Here is a 26150-nt window from a genome sequence, read left to right on the forward strand (position 1 = left end):
ATGCGGCGAGAGAGCGTAACACTATCCGCGAAGCCTTGCGGGTACCGTAGGTGCCTGTCGAGGATGAGGCCATTGCGGCTCGCCCTTAGGTGTCCTACTCGGGATAGCATCATTTAAAGAATGAAGGTCGGCACGACGTTAAAAAAAAAAAAAAAAGAGGTGCAAACACGAGGCTTCCCAGCCCATCCTAGTACTACTCTCGCCCAAGCACGCTTAACTGCGGAGTCTGATGGGATCCGGTGCATTAGTGCTGGTATGATCGCACCTATATAGTTCGCACACACAATTTTGTTAACCATGTGGCGCGAGAGAGCGTAACACTATCCGCGAAGCCTTGCGGGTACCGTAGGTGTCTGTCGAGGATGAGGCCATTGCGGCTCGCCTTAGGTGTCCTACTCGGGATAGCGTCATTTAAAGAATGAAGGTCGGCACGACGTTAAAAAAAAAAAAAAAAGAGGTGCAACACGAGACTTCCCAGGAGGACATCCATCCTAGTACTATTCTCGCCCAAGCACGCTTAACTGCGGAGTTCTGATGGGATCCGGTGCATTAGTGCTGTATGATCGCACCTATTATAGTTCGCACACACAATTTTTAACCATGCGGCGCGAGAGAGCGTAACACTATCCGCGAAGCCTTGCGGTACCGTAGGTGCCTGTCGAGGATGAGGCCATTGCGGCTCGCCCTTAGGTGTCCTACTCGGGATAGCGTCATTTAAAGAATGAAGGTCGGCACGACGTTAAAAAAAAAAAATAAAAAAGGTGCAATACGAGGACTTCCAGGAGGTCACCATCCTAGTACTACTCTCGCCCAAGCACGCTTAACTGCGGAGTTCTGATGGGATCCGGTGCATTATGCTGGTATGATCGCACCTATTATAGTTCGCACACACAATTTGTTAACCATGCGGCGCGAGAGAGCGTAACACTATCCGCGAAGCCTTGCGGGTACCGTAGGTGCCTGTCGAGGATGAGGCCATTGCGGCTCGCCCTTAGGTGTCCTACTCGGGATACGTCTTTAAAGAATGAAGGTCGGCACGACGTTAAAAAAAAAAAAAAAAAAAAAAGAGGTGCAACACGAGGACTTCCCAGGAGGTCACCCATCCTAGTACTACTCTCGCCCAAGCACGCTTAACTGCGGAGTTCTGATGGGATCCAGTGCATTAGTGCTGGTATGATCGCACCTATTATAGTTCGCACACACATTTGTTAACCATTGCAGCGCGAGAGAGCGTAACACTATCCGCGAAGCCTTGCGGGTACCGTAGGTGCCTGTCGAGGATGAGGCCATTGCGGCTCGCCCTTAGGTGTCCTACTCGGGATAGCATCATTTAAAGAATGAAGGTCGGCACGACGATTAAAAAAAAAAAAAAAAGAAAGAGGTGCAACACGAGGACTTCCCAGGAGGTCACCCATCCTAGTACTACTCTCGCCCAAGCACGCTTAACTGCGGAGTTCTGATGGGATCCGTGCATTAGTGCTGTTATGATCGCACCTATTATAGTTCGCACACACAATTTTGTTAACCATGCGGCGCGAGAGAGCGTAACACTATCCGCGAAGCCTTGCGGGTACCGTAGGTGCCTGTCGAGGATGAGGCCATTGCGGCTCGCCCTTAGGTGTCCTACTCGGGATAGCGTCATTTAAAGAATGAAGGTCGGCACGACGTTAAAAAAAAAAAAAAAAAAGAGGTGCAACACGAAGGCTTCCCAGCCCATCCTAGTACTACTCTCGCCCAAGCACGCTTAACTGCGGAGTTCTGATGGGATCCGGTGCATTAGTGCTGTATGATCGCACCTATTATAGTTCGCACACACAATTTTGTAACCATGTGGCGCGAGAGAGCGTAACACTATCCGCGAAGCCTTGCGGGTACCGTAGGTGTCTGTCGAGGATGAGGCCATTGCGGCTCGCCCTTAGGTGTCCTACTCGGATAGCGTCATTTAAAGAATGAAGGTCGGCACGACGTTAAAAAAAAAAAAAAAAAAGAGGTGCAACACGAGGACTTCCCAGGAGGACATCCATCCTAGTACTATTCTCGCCCAAACACGCTTAACTGCGGAGTTCTGATGGATCCGGTGCATTAGTGCTGGTATGATCGCACCTATTATAGTTCGCACACACAATTTTGTTAACCATGGCGCGAGAGAGCGTAACACTATCCGGGAAGCCTGCGGGTACCGTAGGTGCCTGTCGAGGATGAGGCCATTGCGGCTCGCCCTTAGGTGTCCTACTCGGGATAGCGTCATTTAAAGAATGAAGGTCGGCACGACGTTAAAAAAAAAAAAAAAAAAGAGGTGCAACACGAGGACTTCCCAGGAGGTCACCCATCCTAGTACTACTCTCGCCCAAGCACGCTTAACTGCGGAGTTCTGATGGGATCCGGTGCATTAGTGCTGTTATGATCGCACCTATTATAGTTCGCACACACAACTTTGTTAACCATGCGGCGCGAGAGAGCGTAACACTATCCGGAAGCCTTGCGGGTACCGTAGGTGCCTGTCGAGGATGAGGCCATTGCGGCTCGCCCTTAGGTGTCCTACTCGGGATAGCGTCATTTAAAGAATGAAGGTCGGCACGACGTTAAAAAAAAAAAAAAAAGAGTGCAACACGAGGACTTCCCAGGAGGTCACCCATCCTAGTACTACTCTCGCCCAAGCACGCTTAACTGCAGAGTTCTGATGGGATCCGGTGCATTAGTGCTGGTATGATCGCACCTATTATAGTTCGCACACACAATTTTGTTAACCATGTGGCGCGAGAGAGCGTAACACTATCCGCGAAGCCTTGCGGGTACCGTAGGTGCCTGTCGAGGATGAGGCCATTGCGGCTCGCCCTTAGGTGTCCTACTCGGGATAGCGTCATTTAAAGAATGAAGGTCGGCACGACGTTAAAAAAAAAAAAAAAAAAGAGGTGCAACACGAGGACTTCCCAGGAGGTCACCCATCCTAGTACTACTCTCGCCCAAGCACGCTTAACTGCAGAGTTCTGATGGGATCCGGTGCATTAGTGCTGGTATGATCGCACCTATTATAGTTCGCACACACAATTTTGTTAACCATGTGGCGCGAGAGAGCGTAACACTATCCGCGAAGCCTTGCGGGTACCGTAGGTGCCTGTCGAGGATGAGGCCATTGCGGCTCGCCCTTAGGTGTCCTACTCGGGATAGCGTCATTTAAAGAATGAAGGTCGGCACGACGTTTAAAAAAAAAAAAAAGAGGTGCAACACGAGGACTTCCCAGGAGGTCACCCATCGCCCAAGCACGCTTAACTGCAGAGTTCTGATGGGATCCGGTGCATTAGTGCTAGTATGATCGCACCTATTATAGTTCGCACACACAATTTTGTTAACCATGCGGCGCGAGAGAGCGTAACACTATCTGCGAAGCCTTGCGGGTACCGTACGTGCCTGTCGAGGATGAGGCCATTGCGGCTCGCCCTTAGGTGTCCTACTCGGATAGCGTCATTTAAAGAATGAAGGTCGGCACGACGTTAAAAAAAAAAAAAAAAAAAAGGGTGCAGCACGAGGACTTCCCAGGAGGTCACCCATCCTAGTACTACTCTCGCCCAAGCACGCTTAACTGCGGAGTTCTGATGGGATCCGATGCATTAGTGCTGGTATGATCGCACCTATTATAGTTCGCACACACATTTTGTTAACCATGCGGCGCGAGAGAGCGTAACACTATCTGCGAAGCCTTGCGGGTACCGTAGGTGTCTGTCGAGGATGAGGCCATTGCGGCTCGCCCTTAGGTGTCCTACTCGTGATAGCGTCATTTAAAGAATGAAGGTCGGCACGACGTTAAAAAAAAAAAAAAAAAGTGGTGCAACACGAGGACTTCCCAAGAGGTCACCCATCCTAGTACTATTCTCGCCCAAGCACGCTTAACTGCGGAGTTCTGATGGGATCCGGTGCATTAGTGCTGGTATGATCGCACCTATTATAGTTCGCACACACAATTTTGTTAACCATGCGGCGCGAGAGAGCGTAACACTATCCGCGAAGCCTTGCGGGTACCGTAGGTGCCTGTCGAGGATGAGGCCATTGCGGCTCGCCCTTAGGTGTCCTACTCGGATAGCGTCATTTAAAGAATGAAGGTCGGCACGACGTTAAAAAAAAAAAAAAAGAGGTGCAACACGAGGACTTCTCAGGAGGTCACCCATCCTAGTACTACTCTCGCCCAAGCACGCTTAACTTCGGAGTTCTGATGGGATCCGGTGCATTAGTGCTGTTATGATCACCTATTATAGTTCGCACACACAACTTTGTTAACCATGCGGCGCGAGAGAGCGTAACACTATCCGGGAAGCCTTGCGGGTACCGTAGGTGCCTGTCGAGGATGAGGCCTTGCGGCTCGCCCTTAGATGTCCTACTCGGGATAGCGTCATTTAAAGAATGAAGGTCGGCTCGACGTTAAAAAAAAAAAAAAAGAGCTGCAACACGAGGACTTCCCAGCCCATCCTAGTACTACTCTCGCCCAAGCACGCTTAACTGCGGAGTTCTGATGGGATCCGGTGCATTAGTGCTGGTATGATCGCACCTATTATAGTTCGCACACACAATTTGTTAACCATGCGGCGCGAGAGAGCGTAACACTATCTGCGAAGCCTTGCGGGTACCGTAGGTGCCTGTCGAGGATGAGGCCATTGCGGCTCGCCCTTAGGTGTCCTACTCGGGATAGCGTCATTTAAAGAATGAAGGTCGGCACGACGTTAAAAAAAAAAAAAAAAGAGGTGCAACACGAGGACTTCCCAGGAGGTCACCCATCCTAGTACTACTCTCGCCCAAGCACGCTTAACTGCGGAGTTCTGATGGGATCCGGTGCAGTAGTGCTAGTATGATCGCACCTATTATAGTTCGCACACACAATTTTGTTAACCATGCGGCGCGAGAGAGCGTAACACTATCTGCGAAGCCTTGCGGGTACCGTACGTGCCTGTCGAGGATGAGGCCATTGCGGCTCGCCCTAGGTGTCCTACTCGGGATAGCGTCATTTAAAGAATGAAGGTCGGCACGACGTTAAAAAAAAAAAAAAAAGAGCTGCAACACGAGGACGTCCCAGCCCATCCTAGTACTACTCTCGCCCAAGCACGCTTAACTGCGGAGTTCTGATGGATCCGGTGCATTAGTGCTGGTATGATCGCACCTATTATAGTTCGCACACACAATTTTGTTAACCATGTGGCGCGAGAGAGCGTAACACTATCCGCGAAGCCTTGCGGGTACCGTAGGTCTGTCGAGGATGAGGCCATTGCGGCTCGCCCTTAGGTGTCCTACTCGGGATAGCGTCATTTAAAGAATGAAGGTCGGCACGACGTTAAAAAAAAAAAAAAAGAGCTGCAACACGAGGACATCCCAGCCCATCCTAGTACTACTCTCGCCCAAGCACGCTTAACTGCGGAGTTCTGATGGGATCCGGTGCATTAGTGCTGGTATGATCGCACCTATTATAGTTCGCACACACAATTTTGTTAACCATGCGGCGCGAGAGAGCGTAACACTATCTGCGAAGCCTTGCGGGTACCATAGGTGCCTGTCGAGGATGAGGCCATTGCGGCTCGCCCTTAGGTGTCCTACTCGGGATAGCGTCATTTAAAGAATGAAGGTCGGCACGACGTTAAAAAAAAAAAAAGAGGTGCAACACGAGACCTCCCAGGAGGTCACCCATCCTAGTACTACTCTCGCCCAAGCACGCTTAACTGCGGAGTTCTGATGGGATCCGGTGCAGTAGTGCTAGTATGATCGCACCTATTATAGTTCGCACACACAATTTTGTTAACCATGCGGCGCGAGAGAGCGTAACACTATCTGCGAAGCCTTGCGGGTAATGTACGTGCCTGTCGAGGATGAGGCCATTGCGGCTCGCCCTTAGGTGTCCTACTCGGGATAGCGTCATTTAAAGAATGAAGGTCGGCACGACGTTAAAAAAAAAAAAAAAAAGAGCTGCAACACGAGGACTTCCCAGCCCATCCTAGTACTACTCTCGCCCAAGCACGCTTAACTGCGGAGTTCTGATGGGATCCGGTGCATTAGTGCTGGTATGATCGCACCTATTATAGTTCGCACACACAATTTTGTTAACCATGTGGCGCGAGAGAGCGTAACACTATCCGCGAAGCCTTGCGGGTACCGTAGGTGTCTGTCGAGGATGAGGCCATTGCGGCTCGCCCTTAGGTGTTCTACTCGGGATAGCGTCATTTAAAGAATGAAGGTCGGCACGACGTTAAAAAAAAAAAAAGAGCTGCAACACGAGGACTTCCCAGCCCATCCTAGTACTACTCTCGCCCAAGCACGCTTAACTGCGGAGTTCTGATGGGATCCGGTGCATTAGTGCTGGTATGATCGCACCTTTTATAGTTCGCACACACAATTTTGTTAACCATGCGGCGCGAGAGAGCGTAACACTATCTGCGAAGCCTTGCGGGTACCGTAGGTGCCTGTCGAGGATGAGGCCATTGCGGCTCGCCCTTAGGTGTCCTACTCGGGATAGCGTCATTTAAAGAATGAAGGTCGGCACGACGTTAAAAAAAAAAAAAAAAAAAGAGGTGCAACACGAGGACTTCCCAGGAGGTCACCCATCCTAGTACTACTCTCGCCCAAGCACGCTTAACTGCGGAGTTCTGATGGGATCCGGTGCAGTAGTGCTAGTATGATCGCACCTATTATAGTTCGCACACACAATTTTGTTAACCATGCGGCGCGAGAGAGCGTAACACTATCTGCGAAGCCTTGCGGGTACCGTACGTGCCTGTCGAGGATGAGGCCATTGCGGCTCGCCCTTAGGTGTCCTACTCGGGATAGCGTCATTTAAAGAATGAAGGTCGGCACGACGTTAAAAAAAAAAAAAAAGAGCTGCAACACGAGGACGTCCCAGCCCATCCTAGTACTACTCTCGCCCAAGCACGCTTAACTGCGGAGTTCTGATGGGATCCGGTGCATTAGTGCTGGTATGATCGCACCTATTATAGTTCGCACACACAATTTTGTTAACCATGTGGCGCGAGAGAGCGTAACACTATCCGCGAAGCCTTGCGGGTACCGTAGGTGTCTGTCGAGGATGAGGCCATTGCGGCTCGCCCTTAGGTGTCCTACTCGGGATAGCGTCATTTAAAGAATGAAGGTCGGCACGACGTTAAAAAAAAAAAAAAAGAGCTGCAACACGAGGACATCCCAGCCCATCCTAGTACTACTCTCGCCCAAGCACGCTTAACTGCGGAGTTCTGATGGGATCCGGTGCATTAGTGCTGGTATGATCGCACCTATTATAGTTCGCACACACAATTTTGTTAACCATGCGGCGCGAGAGAGCGTAACACTATCTGCGAAGCCTTGCGGGTACCATAGGTGCCTGTCGAGGATGAGGCCATTGCGGCTCGCCCTTAGGTGTCCTACTCGGGATAGCGTCATTTAAAGAATGAAGGTCGGCACGACGTTAAAAAAAAAAAAAGAGGTGGAACACGAGGACTTCCCAGGAGGTCACCCATCCTAGTACTACTCTCGCCCAACAGCTAACTGCGATTCTGATGGATCGTTGCATAGTGCTGTATATCGACCTATATAGTTCGCCACAATTTGTTAACCATGCGACTCGAAGCGTAACACTTCTGCAAGCCTTGGTACCAAGTCCTGCAGGAGAGGCCATTGCGCTCTTAGGTTCCTACTCGATGCTCAATTAAAGAATGAAGCGGCACACGTTAAAAAAAAAAAAAAAGAGTGAACACGAGATTCCAAAGACCCATCCTTACTACTCGCCCGCCGCTTAACTGAGAGTTCTTGGGATCGGCATAATGTGGTATGATCGCACCTATTATAGTCGCAACACAATTTGTAACCAGGGCCGAGAGAGCGTAACACTATCTCAGCTGCGAGTACGAATGTCTGTCAGGATAAAAATTGCGGCCGCCTTAGGTGTCTACTCGAGGATAGCTCATAAAATGAATCACACGTTAAAAAAAAAAAAAAAAACTGCAAACAGACTTCCCAGCCACTAGACTACTCTCGCCCAAGCACGCTTAACTGGGATTTAGTTATCGGCTTATGCTGTTTATATTCGCACCTTTATATTCGCACACACATTTTGTTTAACCATGCGAGAAGCGTAACACTATCGCGAGCCTTGCGGTACCGTAGTGCTGTGAGATGAGCCATTGCGGTCCCCTTAGGTTCTACTCGGATAGCGCTTTAAAGAATGAGCGGCACGACAGTTAAAAAAAAAAGAGTGCAAACGAGACTTCATCCCACCATCTATATCTCTCGCCAAGCACGCTAACTGCGGATTATGTGGGAATCCGGATTAGTTGTTAGTATGATCGCACATTATAGTTCGCAACACATTTTGTTAACTGCGGCGCGAGAGGGTAAACATATCTGCGAGCCTTGCGACCGTAGTGCCTGCGAGGATGAGCATCGGGCTCCCTAGGTGTCCTACTCGGATAGCGTCATTTAAAGAATAGGTCGGCACGACGTTAAAAAAAAAAAAAAAGAGTGAACACAGGACTTCCCACCCATCTAGTACATCTCGCCCAAGCACGCTTAATGCGGATTCTGATGGATCCGGTGCATAGTTGTATGATCGCACTATTATAGTTCGCACACACAATTTTTTAACCTTCGCAGAGAGTAACCTATCGGAAGCTTGGGGACCGTAGGTGCTGTGAGGATGAGCATTGCGGCTCGCCCTTGGTGTCCATCGGGATACTCATTTAGAATGAAGGTCGGACGCGTTAAAAAAAAAAAAAAAAAAAAAAAAAAAAAAAAAAAAAAAAGAGGTTGCAACACGAGGACTTCCCAGGAGGTCACCATCCTAGTATACTCCGCCCAAGCACGTTAACTGAGGAGTTCTGATGGATCCGGTGCATTAGTGCTGTATGATCGCACCTATTATAGTTCGCACACACAATTGTTAACCATCGGCTGACGGAGAGCGTAACACTATCCGAAGCCTTGCGGGTACCGTAGTGCTGTCGAGGATGAGGCCATGCGGCTCGCCCTTAGGTGTCCTACTCGGGATAGCGTCATTTTAAGAAATGAAGGTCGGCACGAGTTAAAAAAAAAAAAAAAAAGAGTGTGCAAACGATGACTTCCAGGAGGTCACCCATCCTATACTACTCTCGCCAAGCACGCTTAACTGCGGAGATTCTGGATGAGATCCCGGTGCATTAGTGCTGGTATGATGCACCTATTATAGTTCGCACACAAATTTTGTTAACCATGCGGCGCGAGAGAGCGTAACACTATCTGCGAAGCCTTCGAGGATACCGTAGGTGCCTGTCGAGGATGAGGCCATTGCGGCTCGCCCTTAGTGTCCTACTCGCGATAGCGTCATTTAAAGATGAAGGTCGGCACGACGTAAAAAAAAATAAAAAAGGGTGCAATACGATGACTTCCAGGAGGTCACCATCCTATACTACTCTCGCCAAACACGACTTAACTGCGGAGTTCTGATGGATCCGGTGCATTAGTGCTGGTATGATCGCACCTATTATAGTTTCGCACACACAATTTTGTTAACCATGCGGCGCGAGAAGCGTAACACTATCGCGAAGCCTTGCGGTACGTAGTGCCTGTCAGGGATGAGGCCATTGCGGCTCGCCCTTAGGTGTCCTACTCGGGATAGCGTCATTTAAAGAATGAAGGTCGGCACGACGTTAAAAAAAAAAAAAAAAGGGAAAATGCAACGAGGACTTCCCAGGAGGTCACCCATCCTAGTACTACTCTCGCCCAAGCACGCTTAATTGCGGAGTTCTGATGGGATCCAGTGCATTAGTGCTGGTAATATCGCACCTATATAGTTGCACACACATTTTGTACCATGCGCGCGAGAGCGTAACACTATCCGCGAAGCCTTGCGGGGTACCGTAGTGCCTGTCGAGGATGAGGCCATTGCGGCTCGCCCTTAGGTGTCCTACTCGGGATAGCATCATTTAAAGAATGAAGGCCGGCACGACGATTAAAAAAAAAAAAAAAAAAAGAAAGAGGTGCAACACGAGAACTTCCCAGGAGGTCACCCATCCTAGTACTACTCTCGCCCAAGCACGCTTAACTGTGGAGTTCTGATGGGATCCAGATGCATTAGTGCTGTTATGATCGCACCTATTATGTTCGCACACCACATTTTGTTAACCATGCAGGCGCGGAGAGAGCGTAACCCTATCCGCGAAGCCTTGCGGGTACCGTAGGTGCCTGTCGAGGATGAGGCCATTGCGGCTCGCCCTTAGGTGTCCTACTCGGGATAGCATCATTTAAAGAATGAAGGTCGGCACGACGTTATGAGAACTTCCCACCCATCCTAGTATACTTCGCCAAGCCGCTTACTGGGATTCTGATGGATCCGATGCATTAGTGCTGTATATCGCACCTATTTGTTCGCACAACAATTTGTTAACATGCGGGGAGAGGCTAACCTATCGCAACTTGCGTACGTAGTCTGTCGAGGATGAGGCCATTGCGGCTCGCCCTTAGGTTCCTACTCGGGATAGCTCATTTAAAGAATGAAGTCGCACGACGTTAAAAAAAAAAAAAAAGATGCAACAGAAGGTCACCCATCTAGTACTACTCTCGCCCAAGCACGCTTAACTGCGGAGTTCTATGGGATCCGGTGCATTAGTGCTGGTATGATCGCACCTATTATAGTTCGCACACACAATTTTGTTAACCATGGGCGCGAGAGAGCGTAACACTATCTGCGAAGCCTTGCGGGGTACCGTAGGTGCCTGTCGAGGATGAGGCCATTGCGGCTCGCCCTTAGGTGTCCTACTCGGGATAGCGTCATTTAAAGAATGAAGGTCGGCACGACGTTAAAAAAAAAAAAAAAAGAGGTGCAACACGAGGACTTCCCAGGAGGTCACCCATCCTAGTACTACTCTCGCCCAAGCACGCTTAACTGCGGAGTTCTGATGGATCCGGTGCATTAGTGCTGGTATGATCGCACCTATTATAGTTCGCACACACAATTTGTTAACCATGCGGCGTGAGAGAGCGTAACACTATCTGCGAAGCCTTGCGGGTACCGTAGGTGCCTGTCGAGGATGAGGCCATTGCGGCTCGCCCTTAGGTGTCCTACTCGGGATAGCGTCATTTAAAGAATGAAGGTCGGCACGACGTTAAAAAAAAAAAAAAAAAAGAGGTGCAACACGAGGACTTCCCAGGAGGTCACCCATCCTAGTACTACTCTCGCCCAAGCACGCTTAACTGCGGAGTTCTGATGGGATCCGGTGCATTAGTGCTGGTATGATCACACCTATTATAGTTTGCACACACAATTTGTTAACCATGCGGCGCGAGAGAGCGTAACACTATCTGCGAAGCCTTGTGATGAGCGGATATTTTGTACGCTTTTTGGGGGTAATTTCATGTAGATTTTAGCATGTTTCAGTTAGTTTTTAGTTAAATATTATTAGTTTTTAGGCAGAAATCATATTTCTGGACTTTACTATGAGTGTGTGTATTTTTCTGTGATTTCAGGTATTTTCTGACTGAAATTGAGCAAGCTGAGCAAAAATCTGACTTAGGCTGAAAAAGGACTGCTGATGCTGTTGGATCCTGACCTCCCTGCACTCGAAATGGATTTTCTGGAGCTACAGGAGTCCAATTGGCGCGCTCTCAACGGCGTTGGAAAGTAGACATCCAGGGCTTTCCAGCAATATATAATAGTCGATACTTTGCGCGAAGATAGACGACGTAACTTGGTGTTGAACGCCAAGTACATGTTGCTGTCTGGAGTTAAACGCCAGAAAAACGTCATGATCCGGAGTTGAACGCCCAAAACACGTTCATAACCTGGAGTTTGACGCCAAGAAAGGTCTTTACACGTGGAAAGCTTTAGTCTCAGCCCCAGCACACACCAAGTGGGCCCCAGAAGTGGATTTCTGCACCAATTATCTTAGTTTACTCATATTTGTAAACCTAGGTTACTAGTTTACTATTTAAACAACTTTTAGAGAATTATCTTGTACCTCATGACATTTTCAGATCTGAATTACATACTCTTTGACGGCATGAGTCTCTAAACCCCATTGTTGGGGGTGAGGAGCTCTGCAGCGTCTCGATGATTTAATACAATTCCTTTGTTTTCCATTCAAACACGCTTGTTCCCATCTAAGATGTTTTTTCGCGCTTAACTGTGAAGAAGGTGATGATCCGTGACACTCATCACCTTCCTCAATCCATGAACGTGTGCCTGACAACCACCTCCGTTCTACATCAGATTGAATGAATATCTCTTAGATTCCCCAACAGAATCTTCGTGGTATAAGCCGGATTGATGGCGGCATTCATGAGAATCCGGAAAGTCTAAACCTTGTCTGTGGTATTCCGAGTAGGATTCCGGGATTGAATGACTGTGACGTGCTTCAGACTTTAACCTGCTGGGCGTTAGTGACAGACGCAAAAGAGTGATTCTATTCCAGTAGGAGCGGGAACCAACCGGTGATTAGCCGTACTGTGACAGAGTGCGTGAGCATAGTTTTCACTGTGAGGATGGGAAGTAACCACTGACAACGGTGACACCCTACATAGAGCTTGCCATGGAAGGAACCTGCGTGTGAGAAGAGGATTTCAAGGAAGAGTTGAAGTCAGAGGACAAAGCATCTCCAAAACTCCAACATATTCCCCAGCACTGCAAATCAAAGTAACATTGTTCCCTCTTTTATTTTTATAATCAAATCCAGTGATTTCACTTTTAATCCAAAACAATCCTATTGACATCCTGACTAAGATCAATAAAATAAATATTGATTGCTTCAAACCAATAATCTCTGTGGATTCGACCCTTACTCACGTAAGGTATTACTTGGACGACCCAGTACACTTGCTGGTAGTTGAACGGAATTGTGCAAGTAATCAGTTAGTTAAATTAGTTCTCCTTGGCACATGCCAAGGAGCCATTAATTAAAGATCACAATTTCGTCCACCAAGTTTTTGGCGCCGTTGCCGGGGATTATTGAGTTTGGACAATTGAAGGCTTATTTTATTTCTTAGATTAGGAATAATTTATTTTATTTTTATTGTTATAGAGTCATTAAATCAATATTGATAGGATAGTTTCTTTTCAAAAATATTATTTTTCTTAATTAAGTGTTAATTTTCGTGAGTTTTAGTGTCTTGTTCTAAGTTTGGTGTCAATTGCATGTCTCATATTTTTCTTTAAAATTTTTGACTTGTGATTTTTGTTCTTCATTAATCTTCAAGTTGTTCTTGCTTATTTTTCTTGTTTGATCTTGAGTCTTTCTTGCTTTGTGTCTTTTCTTGTTTCACTTGTGTTCCTTTTAAAGCACTAATTGGAATATCTGCATCAAGTGTCATATTTATTCCCATTTGGCTAGAATAGAAGGGTCATATTCTTGATTAGGGAGCACCAATACTTTTGAAAATCTTTTTCAAAAATAATTTTTCTTGATTTAATCTTGTGCCAAACTCTAAGTTTGGTGTTTTATTGTTAATCTTTTTATAATTTTCAAAAATTTTATTAAAGTTTTCTAAAAATTTTAAGTTTGGTGTTCTTCCTTGTGTTCTTGGTGTTCTTGTGAATCTTCAAAGTGTTCTTGAGTTTTTCTTGTGTCTTGATCTTAAAATTTTTAAGTTTGGTGTTCCTTGGTGTTTTCCCTCCAAAAATTTTCGAAAATTAAGGAGCATTAGATCTAAAAATTTTAAGTCTTGTGTCTTTTGTGTGTTTTTCTCTTTTATCATAAAATTCAAAATTCAAAAATTTTTATTTTTCTAACTAATTTTGAACAAATTTTTTTCGAAAATCTTTTATAAAATTCAATTTTCAATTTCACAATATTTCCACTTTCTTTTATTTATTTCGTTTTTATTTTATTTAAAAAAAAATTAATTTTTATAAAATAAATAATATCAACATATATACCCTTTCTTTTGGTCCAACACGGAAGCACCTATGAATGAACAGTCCAAGAGGACTTTGGGGTCATATGCCAACCCCACTACTGCTTCATATGGGAGTAGTATCTGTATACCCTCCATTGGAGTTAGTAGCTTTGAGCTGAATCCTCAGCCCATTATCATGGTGCAGCAAAACTGCCAGTATTCTGGTCTTCCACATGAAGAACCTACAGAGTTTCTGGCACAATTTCTGCAAATTGCTGATACAGTACATGATAAGGAAGTGGATCAGGATGTCTACAGATTACTACTGTTTCCATTTGCTGTGAAAGATCAAGCTAAGAGGTGGTTAAATAACCAGCCTAAGAACAGCATAAAAACATGGAAACAGCTGTCAGAAAAATTCCTGAATCACTATTTCCCTCCAAAACGGATGACACAGCTAAGGCTAAGCATCCAAGGCTTCAAACAAGGAGATAATGAATCCCTTTATGATGCTTGGGAGAGATACAGAGAGATGCTAAGAAAATGCCCCTCTGCAACACGAGGACTTCCCAGGAGGTCACCCATCCTAGTACTACTCTCGCCCAAGCACGCTTAACTGCGGAGTTCTTATGGATCCGGTGCATTAGTGCTGTTATGATCACACCTATTATAGTTCGCACACACAACTTTGTTAACCATGCGGCGCGAGAGAGCGTAACACTATCCGCGAAGCCTTGCGGGTACCGTAGGTGCCTGTCGAGGATGAGGCCATTGCGGCTCGCCCTTAGGTGTCCTACTCGGGATAGCGTCATTTAAAGAATGAAGGTCGGCACGACGTTAAAAAAAAAAAAAAAAAAAAAAAAAAAAAAAAAAGAGGTGCAACACGAGGACTTCCCAGCCCATCCTAGTACTACTCTCGCCCAAGCACGCTAACTGCGGAGTTCTGATGGGATCCGGTGCATTAGTGCTGGTATGATCGCACCTATTATAGTTCGCACACACAATTTTGTTAACCATGCGGCGCGAGAGAGGTAAGACTATCTGCGAAGCCTTGCGGGTACCGTAGGTGTCTGTCGAGGATGAGGCCATTGCGGCTCGCCCTTAGGTGTCCTACTCGTGATAGCGTCATTTAAAGAATGAAGGTCGGCACAACGTTAAAAAAAAAAAAAAGTGGTGCAACACGAGGACTTCCCAAGAGGTCACCCGTCTAGTACTATTCTCGCCCAAGCACGCTTAACTGCGGAGTTCTGATGGGATCCGGTGCATTAGTGCTGGTATGATCGGACCTATTATAGTTCGCACACACAATTTGTTAACCATGCGGCGCGAGAGAGCGTAACACTATTCGCGAAGCCTTGCGGGTACCGTAGGTGCCTGTCGAGGATGAGGCCATTGCGGCTCGCCCTTAGGTGTCCTACTCGGGATAGCGTCATTTAAAGAATGAAGGTCGGCACGACGTTAAAAAAAAAAAAAAAAAAAAAAAAAGAGGTGCAACACGAGGACTTCCCAGGAGGTCAGCCATCCTAGTACTACTCTCGCCCAAGCACGCTTAACTGCGGAGTTCTGATGGGATCCGGTGCATTAGTGCTGGTATGATCGCACCTATTATAGTTCGCACACACAATTTTGTTAACCATGCGGCGTGAGAGAGTGTAACACTATCTGCGAAGCCTTGCGGGTACCGTAGGTGCCTGTCGAGGATGAGGCCATTGCGGCTCGCCCTTAGGTGTCCTACTCGAGATAGCATCATTTAAAGAATGAAGGTCGGCACGACGTTAAAAAAAAAAATAGGTGCAACACGAGGACTTCCCAGGAGGTCACCATCCTAGTACTACTCTCGCCCAAACACGCTTAACTGCGGAGTTCTGATGGGATCTGGTGCATTAGTGCTGGTATGATCGCACCTATTATAGTTCGCACACCAATTTTCTTAACCATGCGGCGCGAGGAGCGTAACACTATCCACGAAGCCTTGCGGTCACCGTAGGTGCCTGCCGAGGATGAGGCCATTGCAGCTCGCCCTTAGGTGTCTACTCGTAGCGTCATTAAAAAAAGTCGCACGACGTTAAAAAAAAAAAAAAAAAGATGCAACGAGGACTCCAGAGGTAACCCATCCTAGTACTACTCTCGCCAAGCACGCTAACTGCGGAGTTCTGATGGATCCGGTGCATTAGTGCTGGTAGATCGCACCTATTATAGTTCGCAACACAATTTGTTAACCATGGCGCGAGAGAGCGTAACTATCCGCAAGCTTGCGGGTACGTAGTCTGTCGAGGATGAGGCCATTGCGCGCCTAGGTGCCTCGGGATAGCGTCATTTAAGATGAAGTCGGCACGACGTTAAAAAAAAAAAAAAAAAAAGTGGTGCAACACGAGGACTTCCCAAGGGCACCCATCCTAGTACTACTCTCGCCCAAGCACGATAACTGCGGAGTTCTGATGGATCCGGTGCATTAGTGCTGGTATGATCGCACCTATTATAGTTCGCACACACAATTTTCTTAACCATGCGCGCGAGAGAGCGTACACTATCCGCGAAGCCTTGCGGGTACCGTAGGTGCCTGTCGAGGATGGGGCATTGCGGCTCGCCCTTAGGTGTCTACTCGGGATAGCGTCATTTAAAGAATGAAGTCGGCACGACGTTAAAAAAAAAAAAAAAAGAGGTGCAACACGAGATTCCCAGGAGGTCACCCATCCTAGTACTACTCTCGCCCAAGCAAGCTTACTCGGAGTCTGATGGGATCCGTCATAGTGCTGTATGATCGCACTATTATAGTTCGCAACCAATTTTGTTACCATGGGCGGAGAGAGGTAACACTATCCGCAGCCTTGCGGGTACCGTAGTGCCTGTCGAGGATGAGCCATTGCCGGCTCGCCCTAGGTTCCTCGATAGCGTCATTTAAAGAATGAAGGTCGCACGACTTAAAAAAAAAAAAAAAAAAAAAAGAGGTGCAACACGAGACTTCCAGCCATCTATACTACTCTCGCCCAAGCAGGCTAACTGCGGAGTTCTGAGGGATCCGGTCATAGTGGTTGATCGCACCTATTATAGTTCGCACACACAATTTGTTAACCATGCGCGAGAGACGTAACCTATCGCGACCTTGCGGTAGTAGGCTGTCGAGGATGAGGCCATTGCGGCGCCTTAGGTGTCCTACTCGGATAGCGTCATTTAAAGAATGAAAGCGGCACGACGTAAAAAAAAAAAAAAAAAAAAAAGAGGTGCAACGAGGACTTCCCAGGAGGTCACCCATCTAGTACTACTTCGCCCAAGCACGCTAACTGCGGATTCTGAGGCCGGTGCTAGTGCGGTATGATCGCACCATTATAGTTCGCACACACAATTTTGTTAACAGCGGCGCGAAGGAGTAACACTATCTGCGAAGCCTTCGGTGTAGGTCCGTGAGGTGCCTGGTGAGGTGATGCTCATATGGCGGGCAATCTGCCCTTAGGGTCCTACCTCGGCCGATGCGGATTTTGAAGCATATGTTAGGTCGGCACACCGTTAAATAAAAAAAAAAAAAAGGCTTAGGTGTCCTACTCGGGATAGCGTCATTTAAAGAATGAAGGTCGGCACGACGTTAAAAAAAAAAAAAAAAGAGGTGCAACACGAGGACTTCCCAGGAGGTCACCCATCCTAGTACTACTCTCGCCCAAGCACGCTTAACTGCGGAGTTCTGATGGGATCCGGTGCATTAGTGCTGGTATGATCGCACCTATTATAGTTCGCACACACAATTTTGTTAACCATGCGGCGCGAGAGAGCGTAACACTATCCGCGAAGCCTTGCGGGTACCGTAGGTGCCTGTCGAGGATGAGGCCATTGCGGCTCGCCCTTAGGTGTCCTACTCGGGATAGCGTCATTTAAAGAATGAAGGTCGGCACGACGTTAAAAAAAAAAAAAAAAGAGGTGCAACACGAGGACTTCCCAGGAGGTCACCATCCTAGTACTACTCTCGCCCAAGCACGCTTAACTGCGGAGTTCTGATGGGATCCGGTGCATTAGTGCTGGTATGATCGCACCTATTATAGTTCGCACACACAATTTTGTTAACCATGCGGCGCGAGAGAGCGTAACACTATCTGCGAAGCCTTGCGGGTACCGTAGGTGCCTGTCGAGGATGAGGCCATTGCGGCTCGCCCTTAGGTGTCCTACTCGGGATAGCGTCATTTAAAGAATGAAGGTCGGCACGACGTTAAAAAAAAAAAAAAAGAGGTGCAACACGAGGACTTCCCAGGAGGTCACCCATCCTAGTACTACTCTCGCCCAAGCACGCTTAACTGCGGAGTTCTGATGGGATCCGGTGCATTAGTGCTGGTATGATCGCACCTATTATAGTTCGCACACACAATTTTGTTAACCATGCGGCGCGAGAGAGCGTAACACTATCCGCGAAGCCTTGCGGGTACCGTAGGTGCCTGTCGAGGATGAGGCCATTGCGGCTCGCCCTTAGGTGTCCTACTCGGGATAGCGTCATTTAAAGAATGAAGGTCGGCACGACGTTAAAAAAAAAAAAAAAAGAGGTGCAACACGAGGACTTCCCAGGAGGTCACCCATCCTAGTACTACTCTCGCCCAAGCACGCTTAACTGCGGAGTTCTGATGGGATCCGGTGCATTAGTGCTGGTATGATCGCACCTATTATAGTTCGCACACACAATTTTGTTAACCATGCGGCGCGAGAGAGCGTAACACTATCCGCGAAGCCTTGCGGGTACCGTAGGTGCCTGTCGAGGATGAGGCCATTGCGGCTCGCCCTTAGGTGTCCTACTCGGGATAGCGTCATTTAAAGAATGAAGGTCGGCACGACGTTAAAAAAAAAAAAAAAAAGAGGTGCAACACGAGGACTTCCCAGGAGGTCACCCATCCTAGTACTACTCTCGCCCAAGCACGCTTAACTGCGGAGTTCTGATGGGATCCGGTGCATTAGTGCTGGTATGATCGCACCTATTATAGTTCGCACACACAATTTTGTTAACCATGCGGCGCGAGAGAGCGTAACACTATCTGCGAAGCCTTGCGGGTACCGTAGGTGCCTGTCGAGGATGAGGCCATTGCGGCTCGCCCTTAGGTGTCCTACTCGGGATAGCGTCATTTAAAGAATGAAGGTCGGCACGACGTTAAAAAAAAAAAAAAAAAGAGGTGCAACACGAGGACTTCCCAGGAGGTCACCCATCCTAGTACTACTCTCGCCCAAGCACGCTTAACTGCGGAGTTCTGATGGGATCCGGTGCATTAGTGCTGGTATGATCGCACCTATTATAGTTCGCACACACAATTTTGTTAACCATGCGGCGCGAGAGAGCGTAACACTATCCGCGAAGCCTTGCGGGTACCGTAGGTGCCTGTCGAGGATGAGGCCATTGCGGCTCGCCCTTAGGTGTCCTACTCGGGATAGCGTCATTTAAAGAATGAAGGTCGGCACGACGTTAAAAAAAAAAAAAAAGAGGTGCAACACGAGGACTTCCCAGGAGGTCACCCATCCTAGTACTACTCTCGCCCAAGCACGCTTAACTGCGGAGTTCTGATGGGATCCGGTGCATTAGTGCTGGTATGATCGCACCTATTATAGTTCGCACACACAATTTTGTTAACCATGCGGCGCGAGAGAGCGTAACACTATCCGCGAAGCCTTGCGGGTACCGTAGGTGCCTGTCGAGGATGAGGCCATTGCGGCTCGCCCTTAGGTGTCCTACTCGGGATAGCGTCATTTAAAGAATGAAGGTCGGCACGACGTTAAAAAAAAAAAAAAAAGAGGTGCAACACGAGGACTTCCCAGAGGTCACCCATCCTAGTACTACTCTCGCCCAAGCACGCTTAACTGCGGAGTTCTGATGGGATCCGGTGCATTAGTGCTGGTATGATCGCACCTATTATAGTTCGCACACACAATTTTGTTAACCATGCGGCGCGAGAGAGCGTAACACTATCCGCGAAGCCTTGCGGGTACCGTAGGTGCCTGTCGAGGATGAGGCCATTGCGGCTCGCCCTTAGGTGTCCTACTCGGGATAGCGTCATTTAAAGAATGAAGGTCGGCACGACGTTAAAAAAAAAAAAAAAGAGGTGCAACACGAGGACTTCCCAGGAGGTCACCCATCCTAGTACTACTCTCGCCCAAGCACGCTTAACTGCGGAGTTCTGATGGGATCCGGTGCATTAGTGCTGGTATGATCGCACCTATTATAGTTCGCACACACAATTTTGTTAACCATGCGGCGCGAGAGAGCGTAACACTATCCGCGAAGCCTTGCGGGTACCGTAGGTGCCTGTCGAGGATGAGGCCATTGCGGCTCGCCCTTAGGTGTCCTACTCGGGATAGCGTCATTTAAAGAATGAAGGTCGGCACGACGTTAAAAAAAAAAAAAGAGGTGCAACACGAGGACTTCCCAGCCCATCCTAGTACTACTCTCGCCCAAGCACGCTTAACTGCGGAGTTCTGATGGGATCCGGTGCATTAGTGCTGGTATGATCGCACCTATTATAGTTCGCACACACAATTTTGTTAACCATGCGGCGCGAGAGAGCGTAACACTATCCGCGAAGCCTTGCGGGTACCGTAGGTGCCTGTCGAGGATGAGGCCATTGCGGCTCGCCCTTAGGTGTCCTACTCGGGATAGCGTCATTTAAAGAATGAAGGTCGGCACGACGTTAAAAAAAAAAAAAAAAGAGGTGCAACACGAGGACTTCCCAGGAGGTCACCCATCCTAGTACTACTCTCGCCCAAGCACGCTTAACTGCGGAGTTCTGATGGGATCCGGTGCATTAGTGCTGGTATGATCGCACCTATTATAGTTCGCACACACAATTTTGTTAACCATGCGGCGCGAGAGAGCGTAACACTATCCGCGAAGCCTTGCGGGTACCGTAGGTGCCTGTCGAGGATGAGGCCATTGCGGCTCGCCCTTAGGTGTCCTACTCGGGATAGCGTCATTTAAAGAATGAAGGTCGGCACGACGTTAAAAAAAAAAAAAAAGAGGTGCAACACGAGGACTTCCCAGGAGGTCACCCATCCTAGTACTACTCTCGCCCAAGCACGCTTAACTGCGGAGTTCTGATGGGATCCGGTGCATTAGTGCTGGTATGATCGCACCTATTATAGTTCGCACACACAATTTTGTTAACCATGCGGCGCGAGAGAGCGTAACACTATCCGCGAAGCCTTGCGGGTACCGTAGGTGCCTGTCGAGGATGAGGCCATTGCGGCTCGCCCTTAGGTGTCCTACTCGGGATAGCGTCATTTAAAGAATGAAGGTCGGCACGACGTTAAAAAAAAAAAAAAAGAGGTGCAACACGAGGACTTCCCAGAGGTCACCCATCCTAGTACTACTCTCGCCCAAGCACGCTTAACTGCGGAGTTCTGATGGGATCCGGTGCATTAGTGCTGGTATGATCGCACCTATTATAGTTCGCACACACAATTTTGTTAACCATGCGGCGCGAGAGAGCGTAACACTATCCGCGAAGCCTTGCGGGTACCGTAGGTGCCTGTCGAGGATGAGGCCATTGCGGCTCGCCCTTAGGTGTCCTACTCGGGATAGCGTCATTTAAAGAATGAAGGTCGGCACGACGTTAAAAAAAAAAAAAAAAGAGGTGCAACACGAGGACTTCCCAGGAGGTCACCCATCCTAGTACTACTCTCGCCCAAGCACGCTTAACTGCGGAGTTCTGATGGGATCCGGTGCATTAGTGCTGGTATGATCGCACCTATTATAGTTCGCACACACAATTTTGTTAACCATGCGGCGCGAGAGAGCGTAACACTATCCGCGAAGCCTTGCGGGTACCGTAGGTGCCTGTCGAGGATGAGGCCATTGCGGCTCGCCCTTAGGTGTCCTACTCGGGATAGCGTCATTTAAAGAATGAAGGTCGGCACGACGTTAAAAAAAAAAAAAAAAGAGGTGCAACACGAGGACTTCCCAGGTCACCCATCCTAGTACTACTCTCGCCCAAGCACGCTTAACTGCGGAGTTCTGATGGGATCCGGTGCATTAGTGCTGGTATGATCGCACCTATTATAGTTCGCACACACAATTTTGTTAACCATGCGGCGCGAGAGAGCGTAACACTATCCGCGAAGCCTTGCGGGTACCGTAGGTGCCTGTCGAGGATGAGGCCATTGCGGCTCGCCCTTAGGTGTCCTACTCGGGATAGCGTCATTTAAAGAATGAAGGTCGGCACGACGTTAAAAAAAAAAAAAAAAAGAGGTGCAACACGAGGACTTCCCAGGAGGTCACCCATCCTAGTACTACTCTCGCCCAAGCACGCTTAACTGCGGAGTTCTGATGGGATCCGGTGCATTAGTGCTGGTATGATCGCACCTATTATAGTTCGCACACACAATTTTGTTAACCATGCGGCGCGAGAGAGCGTAACACTATCCGCGAAGCCTTGCGGGTACCGTAGGTGCCTGTCGAGGATGAGGCCATTGCGGCTCGCCCTTAGGTGTCCTACTCGGGATAGCGTCATTTAAAGAATGAAGGTCGGCACGACGTTAAAAAAAAAAAAAAAAGAGGTGCAACACGAGGACTTCCCAGGAGGTCACCCATCCTAGTACTACTCTCGCCCAAGCACGCTTAACTGCGGAGTTCTGATGGGATCCGGTGCATTAGTGCTGGTATGATCGCACCTATTATAGTTCGCACACACAATTTTGTTAACCATGCGGCGCGAGAGAGCGTAACACTATCCGCGAAGCCTTGCGGGTACCGTAGGTGCCTGTCGAGGATGAGGCCATTGCGGCTCGCCCTTAGGTGTCCTACTCGGGATAGCGTCATTTAAAGAATGAAGGTCGGCACGACGTTAAAAAAAAAAAAAAAAAGAGGTGCAACACGAGGACTTCCCAGGAGGTCACCCATCCTAGTACTACTCTCGCCCAAGCACGCTTAACTGCGGAGTTCTGATGGGATCCGGTGCATTAGTGCTGGTATGATCGCACCTATTATAGTTCGCACACACAATTTTGTTAACCATGCGGCGCGAGAGAGCGTAACACTATCCGCGAAGCCTTGCGGGTACCGTAGGTGCCTGTCGAGGATGAGGCCATTGCGGCTCGCCCTTAGGTGTCCTACTCGGGATAGCGTCATTTAAAGAATGAAGGTCGGCACGACGTTAAAAAAAAAAAAAAAAGAGGTGCAACACGAGGACTTCCCAGGAGGTCACCCATCCTAGTACTACTCTCGCCCAAGCACGCTTAACTGCGGAGTTCTGATGGGATCCGGTGCATTAGTGCTGGTATGATCGCACCTATTATAGTTCGCACACACAATTTTGTTAACCATGCGGCGCGAGAGAGCGTAACACTATCCGCGAAGCCTTGCGGGTACCGTAGGTGCCTGTCGAGGATGAGGCCATTGCGGCTCGCCCTTAGGTGTCCTACTCGGGATAGCGTCATTTAAAGAATGAAGGTCGGCACGACGTTAAAAAAAAAAAAAAAAGAGGTGCAACACGAGGACTTCCCAGGAGGTCACCCATCCTAGTACTACTCTCGCCCAAGCACGCTTAACTGCGGAGTTCTGATGGGATCCGGTGCATTAGTGCTGGTATGATCGCACCTATTATAGTTCGCACACACAATTTTGTTAACCATGCGGCGCGAGAGAGCGTAACACTATCCGCGAAGCCTTGCGGGTACCGTAGGTGCCTGTCGAGGATGAGGCCATTGCGGCTCGCCCTTAGGTGTCCTACTCGGGATAGCGTCATTTAAAGAATGAAGGTCGGCACGACGTTAAAAAAAAAAAAAAAGAGGTGCAACACGAGGACTTCCCAGGAGGTCACCCATCCTAGTACTACTCTCGCCCAAGCACGCTTAACTGCGGAGTTCTGATGGGATCCGGTGCATTAGTGCTGGTATGATCGCACCTATTATAGTTCGCACACACAATTTTGTTAACCATGCGGCGCGAGAGAGCGTAACACTATCCGCGAAGCCTTGCGGGTACCGTAGGTGCCTGTCGAGGATGAGGCCATTGCGGCTCGCCCTTAGGTGTCCTACTCGGGATAGCGTCATTTAAAGAATGAAGGTCGGCACGACGTTAAAAAAAAAAAAAAGAGGTGCAACACGAGGACTTCCCAGGAGGTCACCCATCCTAGTACTACTCTCGCCCAAGCACGCTTAACTGCGGAGTTCTGATGGGATCCGGTGCATTAGTGCTGGTATGATCGCACCTATTATAGTTCGCACACACAATTTTGTTAACCATGCGGCGCGAGAGAGCGTAACACTATCCGCGAAGCCTTGCGGGTACCGTAGGTGCCTGTCGAGGATGAGGCCATTGCGGCTCGCCCTTAGGTGTCCTACTCGGGATAGCGTCATTTAAAGAATGAAGGTCGGCACGACGTTAAAAAAAAAAAAAAAAGGTGCAACACGAGGACTTCCCAGGAGGTCACCCATCCTAGTACTACTCTCGCCCAAGCACGCTTAACTGCGGAGTTCTGATGGGATCCGGTGCATTAGTGCTGGTATGATCGCACCTATTATAGTTCGCACACACAATTTTGTTAACCATGCGGCGCGAGAGAGCGTAACACTATCCGCGAAGCCTTGCGGGTACCGTAGGTGCCTGTCGAGGATGAGGCCATTGCGGCTCGCCCTTAGGTGTCCTACTCGGGATAGCGTCATTTAAAGAATGAAGGTCGGCACGACGTTAAAAAAAAAAAAAAAGAGGTGCAACACGAGGACTTCCCAGGAGGTCACCCATCCTAGTACTACTCTCGCCCAAGCACGCTTAACTGCGGAGTTCTGATGGGATCCGGTGCATTAGTGCTGGTATGATCGCACCTATTATAGTTCGCACACACAATTTTGTTAACCATGCGGCGCGAGAGAGCGTAACACTATCCGCGAAGCCTTGCGGGTACCGTAGGTGCCTGTCGAGGATGAGGCCATTGCGGCTCGCCCTTAGGTGTCCTACTCGGGATAGCGTCATTTAAAGAATGAAGGTCGGCACGACGTTAAAAAAAAAAAAAAGAGGTGCAACACGAGGACTTCCCAGGAGGTCACCCATCCTAGTACTACTCTCGCCCAAGCACGCTTAACTGCGGAGTTCTGATGGGATCCGGTGCATTAGTGCTGGTATGATCGCACCTATTATAGTTCGCACACACAATTTTGTTAACCATGCGGCGCGAGAGAGCGTAACACTATCCGCGAAGCCTTGCGGGTACCGTAGGTGCCTGTCGAGGATGAGGCCATTGCGGCTCGCCCTTAGGTGTCCTACTCGGGATAGCGTCATTTAAAGAATGAAGGTCGGCACGACGTTAAAAAAAAAAAAAAAAGAGGTGCAACACGAGGACTTCCCAGGAGGTCACCCATCCTAGTACTACTCTCGCCCAAGCACGCTTAACTGCGGAGTTCTGATGGGATCCGGTGCATTAGTGCTGGTATGATCGCACCTATTATAGTTCGCACACACAATTTTGTTAACCATGCGGCGCGAGAGAGCGTAACACTATCTGCGAAGCCTTGCGGGTACCGTAGGTGCCTGTCGAGGATGAGGCCATTGCGGCTCGCCCTTAGGTGTCCTACTCGGGATAGCGTCATTTAAAGAATGAAGGTCGGCACGACGTTAAAAAAAAAAAAAAAAAGGTGCAACACGAGGACTTCCCAGAGGTCACCCATCCTAGTACTACTCTCGCCCAAGCACGCTTAACTGCGGAGTTCTGATGGGATCCGGTGCATTAGTGCTGGTATGATCGCACCTATTATAGTTCGCACACACAATTTTGTTAACCATGCGGCGCGAGAGAGCGTAACACTATCCGCGAAGCCTTGCGGGTACCGTAGGTGCCTGTCGAGGATGAGGCCATTGCGGCTCGCCCTTAGGTGTCCTACTCGGATAGCGTCATTTAAAGAATGAAGGTCGGCACGACGTTAAAAAAAAAAAAAAAGAGGTGCAACACGAGGACTTCCCAGGAGGTCACCCATCCTAGTACTACTCTCGCCCAAGCACGCTTAACTGCGGAGTTCTGATGGGATCCGGTGCATTAGTGCTGGTATGATCGCACCTATTATAGTTCGCACACACAATTTTGTTAACCATGCGGCGCGAGAGAGCGTAACACTATCCGCGAAGCCTTGCGGGTACCGTAGGTGCCTGTCGAGGATGAGGCCATTGCGGCTCGCCCTTAGGTGTCCTACTCGGGATAGCGTCATTTAAAGAATGAAGGTCGGCACGACGTTAAAAAAAAAAAAAAAAGGTGCAACACGAGGACTTCCCAGGAGGTCACCCATCCTAGTACTACTCTCGCCCAAGCACGCTTAACTGCGGAGTTCTGATGGGATCCGGTGCATTAGTGCTGGTATGATCGCACCTATTATAGTTCGCA

The 26150-nt window shown here is 48.6% G+C and overlaps 49 non-coding genes and 15 pseudogenes across 49 annotated transcripts; all 64 read right to left on the reverse strand.

Moving 5' to 3' along the window:
- Nucleotides 1-156: 156 nt before the first annotated feature.
- On the reverse strand, nt 157-267 carry LOC112699489 (5S ribosomal RNA; annotated as a pseudogene).
- A 187-nt stretch (nt 268-454) lies between these two features.
- LOC112699210 (5S ribosomal RNA) lies at nt 455-571 on the reverse strand. Its single transcript, XR_003152323.1, has one exon. It is a non-coding gene; the product is annotated as a 5S ribosomal RNA (ribosomal RNA).
- Nucleotides 572-758: 187 nt separating this feature from the next.
- Nucleotides 759-874, reverse strand: LOC112699336 (5S ribosomal RNA). Its single transcript, XR_003152418.1, has one exon. It is a non-coding gene; the product is annotated as a 5S ribosomal RNA (ribosomal RNA).
- A 192-nt stretch (nt 875-1066) lies between these two features.
- Nucleotides 1067-1185, reverse strand: LOC112698550 (5S ribosomal RNA). The gene has a single exon (XR_003151700.1). It is a non-coding gene; the product is annotated as a 5S ribosomal RNA (ribosomal RNA).
- Nucleotides 1186-1378: 193 nt separating this feature from the next.
- Nucleotides 1379-1496, reverse strand: LOC112699043 (5S ribosomal RNA). Its single transcript, XR_003152167.1, has one exon. It is a non-coding gene; the product is annotated as a 5S ribosomal RNA (ribosomal RNA).
- A 191-nt stretch (nt 1497-1687) lies between these two features.
- LOC112699482 (5S ribosomal RNA) lies at nt 1688-1798 on the reverse strand (annotated as a pseudogene).
- A 189-nt stretch (nt 1799-1987) lies between these two features.
- Nucleotides 1988-2105, reverse strand: LOC112699200 (5S ribosomal RNA). Its single transcript, XR_003152314.1, has one exon. It is a non-coding gene; the product is annotated as a 5S ribosomal RNA (ribosomal RNA).
- Nucleotides 2106-2293: 188 nt separating this feature from the next.
- On the reverse strand, nt 2294-2412 carry LOC112698675 (5S ribosomal RNA). The gene has a single exon (XR_003151819.1). It is a non-coding gene; the product is annotated as a 5S ribosomal RNA (ribosomal RNA).
- Nucleotides 2413-2599: 187 nt separating this feature from the next.
- LOC112698703 (5S ribosomal RNA) lies at nt 2600-2718 on the reverse strand. Its single transcript, XR_003151846.1, has one exon. It is a non-coding gene; the product is annotated as a 5S ribosomal RNA (ribosomal RNA).
- Nucleotides 2719-2909: 191 nt separating this feature from the next.
- Nucleotides 2910-3028, reverse strand: LOC112698553 (5S ribosomal RNA). Its single transcript, XR_003151703.1, has one exon. It is a non-coding gene; the product is annotated as a 5S ribosomal RNA (ribosomal RNA).
- Nucleotides 3029-3216: 188 nt separating this feature from the next.
- Nucleotides 3217-3321, reverse strand: LOC112699542 (5S ribosomal RNA; annotated as a pseudogene).
- A 191-nt stretch (nt 3322-3512) lies between these two features.
- LOC112698879 (5S ribosomal RNA) lies at nt 3513-3631 on the reverse strand. Its single transcript, XR_003152012.1, has one exon. It is a non-coding gene; the product is annotated as a 5S ribosomal RNA (ribosomal RNA).
- A 189-nt stretch (nt 3632-3820) lies between these two features.
- LOC112698656 (5S ribosomal RNA) lies at nt 3821-3939 on the reverse strand. Its single transcript, XR_003151801.1, has one exon. It is a non-coding gene; the product is annotated as a 5S ribosomal RNA (ribosomal RNA).
- Nucleotides 3940-4126: 187 nt separating this feature from the next.
- On the reverse strand, nt 4127-4245 carry LOC112699091 (5S ribosomal RNA). Its single transcript, XR_003152213.1, has one exon. It is a non-coding gene; the product is annotated as a 5S ribosomal RNA (ribosomal RNA).
- Nucleotides 4246-4430: 185 nt separating this feature from the next.
- On the reverse strand, nt 4431-4542 carry LOC112699347 (5S ribosomal RNA; annotated as a pseudogene).
- A 188-nt stretch (nt 4543-4730) lies between these two features.
- Nucleotides 4731-4849, reverse strand: LOC112698631 (5S ribosomal RNA). The gene has a single exon (XR_003151777.1). It is a non-coding gene; the product is annotated as a 5S ribosomal RNA (ribosomal RNA).
- A 188-nt stretch (nt 4850-5037) lies between these two features.
- Nucleotides 5038-5148, reverse strand: LOC112699507 (5S ribosomal RNA; annotated as a pseudogene).
- Nucleotides 5149-5334: 186 nt separating this feature from the next.
- On the reverse strand, nt 5335-5446 carry LOC112699436 (5S ribosomal RNA; annotated as a pseudogene).
- A 186-nt stretch (nt 5447-5632) lies between these two features.
- LOC112698830 (5S ribosomal RNA) lies at nt 5633-5750 on the reverse strand. The gene has a single exon (XR_003151965.1). It is a non-coding gene; the product is annotated as a 5S ribosomal RNA (ribosomal RNA).
- A 190-nt stretch (nt 5751-5940) lies between these two features.
- Nucleotides 5941-6052, reverse strand: LOC112699348 (5S ribosomal RNA; annotated as a pseudogene).
- Nucleotides 6053-6238: 186 nt separating this feature from the next.
- Nucleotides 6239-6350, reverse strand: LOC112699349 (5S ribosomal RNA; annotated as a pseudogene).
- Nucleotides 6351-6542: 192 nt separating this feature from the next.
- On the reverse strand, nt 6543-6661 carry LOC112698633 (5S ribosomal RNA). The gene has a single exon (XR_003151779.1). It is a non-coding gene; the product is annotated as a 5S ribosomal RNA (ribosomal RNA).
- A 188-nt stretch (nt 6662-6849) lies between these two features.
- Nucleotides 6850-6961, reverse strand: LOC112699445 (5S ribosomal RNA; annotated as a pseudogene).
- Nucleotides 6962-7149: 188 nt separating this feature from the next.
- Nucleotides 7150-7261, reverse strand: LOC112699437 (5S ribosomal RNA; annotated as a pseudogene).
- A 2407-nt stretch (nt 7262-9668) lies between these two features.
- On the reverse strand, nt 9669-9785 carry LOC112699366 (5S ribosomal RNA). The gene has a single exon (XR_003152441.1). It is a non-coding gene; the product is annotated as a 5S ribosomal RNA (ribosomal RNA).
- A 189-nt stretch (nt 9786-9974) lies between these two features.
- Nucleotides 9975-10094, reverse strand: LOC112699006 (5S ribosomal RNA). Its single transcript, XR_003152132.1, has one exon. It is a non-coding gene; the product is annotated as a 5S ribosomal RNA (ribosomal RNA).
- Nucleotides 10095-10521: 427 nt separating this feature from the next.
- Nucleotides 10522-10625, reverse strand: LOC112699548 (5S ribosomal RNA; annotated as a pseudogene).
- A 189-nt stretch (nt 10626-10814) lies between these two features.
- LOC112698856 (5S ribosomal RNA) lies at nt 10815-10932 on the reverse strand. Its single transcript, XR_003151989.1, has one exon. It is a non-coding gene; the product is annotated as a 5S ribosomal RNA (ribosomal RNA).
- A 190-nt stretch (nt 10933-11122) lies between these two features.
- Nucleotides 11123-11241, reverse strand: LOC112698540 (5S ribosomal RNA). The gene has a single exon (XR_003151691.1). It is a non-coding gene; the product is annotated as a 5S ribosomal RNA (ribosomal RNA).
- A 3134-nt stretch (nt 11242-14375) lies between these two features.
- Nucleotides 14376-14493, reverse strand: LOC112699443 (5S ribosomal RNA; annotated as a pseudogene).
- A 207-nt stretch (nt 14494-14700) lies between these two features.
- LOC112699451 (5S ribosomal RNA) lies at nt 14701-14811 on the reverse strand (annotated as a pseudogene).
- A 186-nt stretch (nt 14812-14997) lies between these two features.
- LOC112699198 (5S ribosomal RNA) lies at nt 14998-15115 on the reverse strand. The gene has a single exon (XR_003152313.1). It is a non-coding gene; the product is annotated as a 5S ribosomal RNA (ribosomal RNA).
- A 197-nt stretch (nt 15116-15312) lies between these two features.
- LOC112698622 (5S ribosomal RNA) lies at nt 15313-15431 on the reverse strand. Its single transcript, XR_003151768.1, has one exon. It is a non-coding gene; the product is annotated as a 5S ribosomal RNA (ribosomal RNA).
- A 184-nt stretch (nt 15432-15615) lies between these two features.
- LOC112699080 (5S ribosomal RNA) lies at nt 15616-15733 on the reverse strand. The gene has a single exon (XR_003152202.1). It is a non-coding gene; the product is annotated as a 5S ribosomal RNA (ribosomal RNA).
- A 454-nt stretch (nt 15734-16187) lies between these two features.
- On the reverse strand, nt 16188-16302 carry LOC112699491 (5S ribosomal RNA; annotated as a pseudogene).
- A 1123-nt stretch (nt 16303-17425) lies between these two features.
- LOC112700873 (5S ribosomal RNA) lies at nt 17426-17544 on the reverse strand. The gene has a single exon (XR_003153759.1). It is a non-coding gene; the product is annotated as a 5S ribosomal RNA (ribosomal RNA).
- Nucleotides 17545-17733: 189 nt separating this feature from the next.
- LOC112698788 (5S ribosomal RNA) lies at nt 17734-17851 on the reverse strand. The gene has a single exon (XR_003151925.1). It is a non-coding gene; the product is annotated as a 5S ribosomal RNA (ribosomal RNA).
- A 188-nt stretch (nt 17852-18039) lies between these two features.
- On the reverse strand, nt 18040-18158 carry LOC112700875 (5S ribosomal RNA). Its single transcript, XR_003153761.1, has one exon. It is a non-coding gene; the product is annotated as a 5S ribosomal RNA (ribosomal RNA).
- A 189-nt stretch (nt 18159-18347) lies between these two features.
- Nucleotides 18348-18466, reverse strand: LOC112700876 (5S ribosomal RNA). The gene has a single exon (XR_003153762.1). It is a non-coding gene; the product is annotated as a 5S ribosomal RNA (ribosomal RNA).
- Nucleotides 18467-18656: 190 nt separating this feature from the next.
- On the reverse strand, nt 18657-18775 carry LOC112700877 (5S ribosomal RNA). Its single transcript, XR_003153763.1, has one exon. It is a non-coding gene; the product is annotated as a 5S ribosomal RNA (ribosomal RNA).
- A 190-nt stretch (nt 18776-18965) lies between these two features.
- On the reverse strand, nt 18966-19084 carry LOC112700878 (5S ribosomal RNA). The gene has a single exon (XR_003153764.1). It is a non-coding gene; the product is annotated as a 5S ribosomal RNA (ribosomal RNA).
- Nucleotides 19085-19272: 188 nt separating this feature from the next.
- Nucleotides 19273-19391, reverse strand: LOC112700879 (5S ribosomal RNA). The gene has a single exon (XR_003153765.1). It is a non-coding gene; the product is annotated as a 5S ribosomal RNA (ribosomal RNA).
- Nucleotides 19392-19580: 189 nt separating this feature from the next.
- Nucleotides 19581-19698, reverse strand: LOC112698748 (5S ribosomal RNA). Its single transcript, XR_003151888.1, has one exon. It is a non-coding gene; the product is annotated as a 5S ribosomal RNA (ribosomal RNA).
- Nucleotides 19699-19886: 188 nt separating this feature from the next.
- On the reverse strand, nt 19887-20005 carry LOC112700880 (5S ribosomal RNA). Its single transcript, XR_003153766.1, has one exon. It is a non-coding gene; the product is annotated as a 5S ribosomal RNA (ribosomal RNA).
- A 186-nt stretch (nt 20006-20191) lies between these two features.
- On the reverse strand, nt 20192-20303 carry LOC112699277 (5S ribosomal RNA; annotated as a pseudogene).
- A 189-nt stretch (nt 20304-20492) lies between these two features.
- LOC112700881 (5S ribosomal RNA) lies at nt 20493-20611 on the reverse strand. The gene has a single exon (XR_003153767.1). It is a non-coding gene; the product is annotated as a 5S ribosomal RNA (ribosomal RNA).
- Nucleotides 20612-20799: 188 nt separating this feature from the next.
- Nucleotides 20800-20918, reverse strand: LOC112700882 (5S ribosomal RNA). The gene has a single exon (XR_003153768.1). It is a non-coding gene; the product is annotated as a 5S ribosomal RNA (ribosomal RNA).
- Nucleotides 20919-21106: 188 nt separating this feature from the next.
- LOC112698749 (5S ribosomal RNA) lies at nt 21107-21224 on the reverse strand. Its single transcript, XR_003151889.1, has one exon. It is a non-coding gene; the product is annotated as a 5S ribosomal RNA (ribosomal RNA).
- Nucleotides 21225-21413: 189 nt separating this feature from the next.
- LOC112700883 (5S ribosomal RNA) lies at nt 21414-21532 on the reverse strand. Its single transcript, XR_003153769.1, has one exon. It is a non-coding gene; the product is annotated as a 5S ribosomal RNA (ribosomal RNA).
- A 189-nt stretch (nt 21533-21721) lies between these two features.
- Nucleotides 21722-21837, reverse strand: LOC112698919 (5S ribosomal RNA). Its single transcript, XR_003152049.1, has one exon. It is a non-coding gene; the product is annotated as a 5S ribosomal RNA (ribosomal RNA).
- A 190-nt stretch (nt 21838-22027) lies between these two features.
- LOC112700884 (5S ribosomal RNA) lies at nt 22028-22146 on the reverse strand. Its single transcript, XR_003153770.1, has one exon. It is a non-coding gene; the product is annotated as a 5S ribosomal RNA (ribosomal RNA).
- Nucleotides 22147-22335: 189 nt separating this feature from the next.
- LOC112700886 (5S ribosomal RNA) lies at nt 22336-22454 on the reverse strand. Its single transcript, XR_003153772.1, has one exon. It is a non-coding gene; the product is annotated as a 5S ribosomal RNA (ribosomal RNA).
- Nucleotides 22455-22644: 190 nt separating this feature from the next.
- LOC112700887 (5S ribosomal RNA) lies at nt 22645-22763 on the reverse strand. Its single transcript, XR_003153773.1, has one exon. It is a non-coding gene; the product is annotated as a 5S ribosomal RNA (ribosomal RNA).
- A 189-nt stretch (nt 22764-22952) lies between these two features.
- Nucleotides 22953-23071, reverse strand: LOC112700889 (5S ribosomal RNA). The gene has a single exon (XR_003153774.1). It is a non-coding gene; the product is annotated as a 5S ribosomal RNA (ribosomal RNA).
- Nucleotides 23072-23260: 189 nt separating this feature from the next.
- LOC112700890 (5S ribosomal RNA) lies at nt 23261-23379 on the reverse strand. Its single transcript, XR_003153775.1, has one exon. It is a non-coding gene; the product is annotated as a 5S ribosomal RNA (ribosomal RNA).
- A 188-nt stretch (nt 23380-23567) lies between these two features.
- Nucleotides 23568-23686, reverse strand: LOC112700891 (5S ribosomal RNA). The gene has a single exon (XR_003153776.1). It is a non-coding gene; the product is annotated as a 5S ribosomal RNA (ribosomal RNA).
- A 187-nt stretch (nt 23687-23873) lies between these two features.
- On the reverse strand, nt 23874-23992 carry LOC112700893 (5S ribosomal RNA). Its single transcript, XR_003153778.1, has one exon. It is a non-coding gene; the product is annotated as a 5S ribosomal RNA (ribosomal RNA).
- Nucleotides 23993-24179: 187 nt separating this feature from the next.
- On the reverse strand, nt 24180-24298 carry LOC112698499 (5S ribosomal RNA). The gene has a single exon (XR_003151651.1). It is a non-coding gene; the product is annotated as a 5S ribosomal RNA (ribosomal RNA).
- A 188-nt stretch (nt 24299-24486) lies between these two features.
- LOC112700894 (5S ribosomal RNA) lies at nt 24487-24605 on the reverse strand. Its single transcript, XR_003153779.1, has one exon. It is a non-coding gene; the product is annotated as a 5S ribosomal RNA (ribosomal RNA).
- A 187-nt stretch (nt 24606-24792) lies between these two features.
- On the reverse strand, nt 24793-24911 carry LOC112700895 (5S ribosomal RNA). The gene has a single exon (XR_003153780.1). It is a non-coding gene; the product is annotated as a 5S ribosomal RNA (ribosomal RNA).
- A 189-nt stretch (nt 24912-25100) lies between these two features.
- Nucleotides 25101-25219, reverse strand: LOC112700896 (5S ribosomal RNA). Its single transcript, XR_003153781.1, has one exon. It is a non-coding gene; the product is annotated as a 5S ribosomal RNA (ribosomal RNA).
- Nucleotides 25220-25407: 188 nt separating this feature from the next.
- LOC112698778 (5S ribosomal RNA) lies at nt 25408-25525 on the reverse strand. The gene has a single exon (XR_003151916.1). It is a non-coding gene; the product is annotated as a 5S ribosomal RNA (ribosomal RNA).
- A 187-nt stretch (nt 25526-25712) lies between these two features.
- LOC112700897 (5S ribosomal RNA) lies at nt 25713-25831 on the reverse strand. Its single transcript, XR_003153782.1, has one exon. It is a non-coding gene; the product is annotated as a 5S ribosomal RNA (ribosomal RNA).
- Nucleotides 25832-26018: 187 nt separating this feature from the next.
- Nucleotides 26019-26137, reverse strand: LOC112698500 (5S ribosomal RNA). Its single transcript, XR_003151652.1, has one exon. It is a non-coding gene; the product is annotated as a 5S ribosomal RNA (ribosomal RNA).
- Nucleotides 26138-26150: the final 13 nt, after the last annotated feature.

The sequence above is a fragment of the Arachis hypogaea genome, chromosome 6, assembly GCF_003086295.3.
Source record: "Arachis hypogaea cultivar Tifrunner chromosome 6, arahy.Tifrunner.gnm2.J5K5, whole genome shotgun sequence".
NCBI lineage: Eukaryota > Viridiplantae > Streptophyta > Magnoliopsida > Fabales > Fabaceae > Arachis > Arachis hypogaea.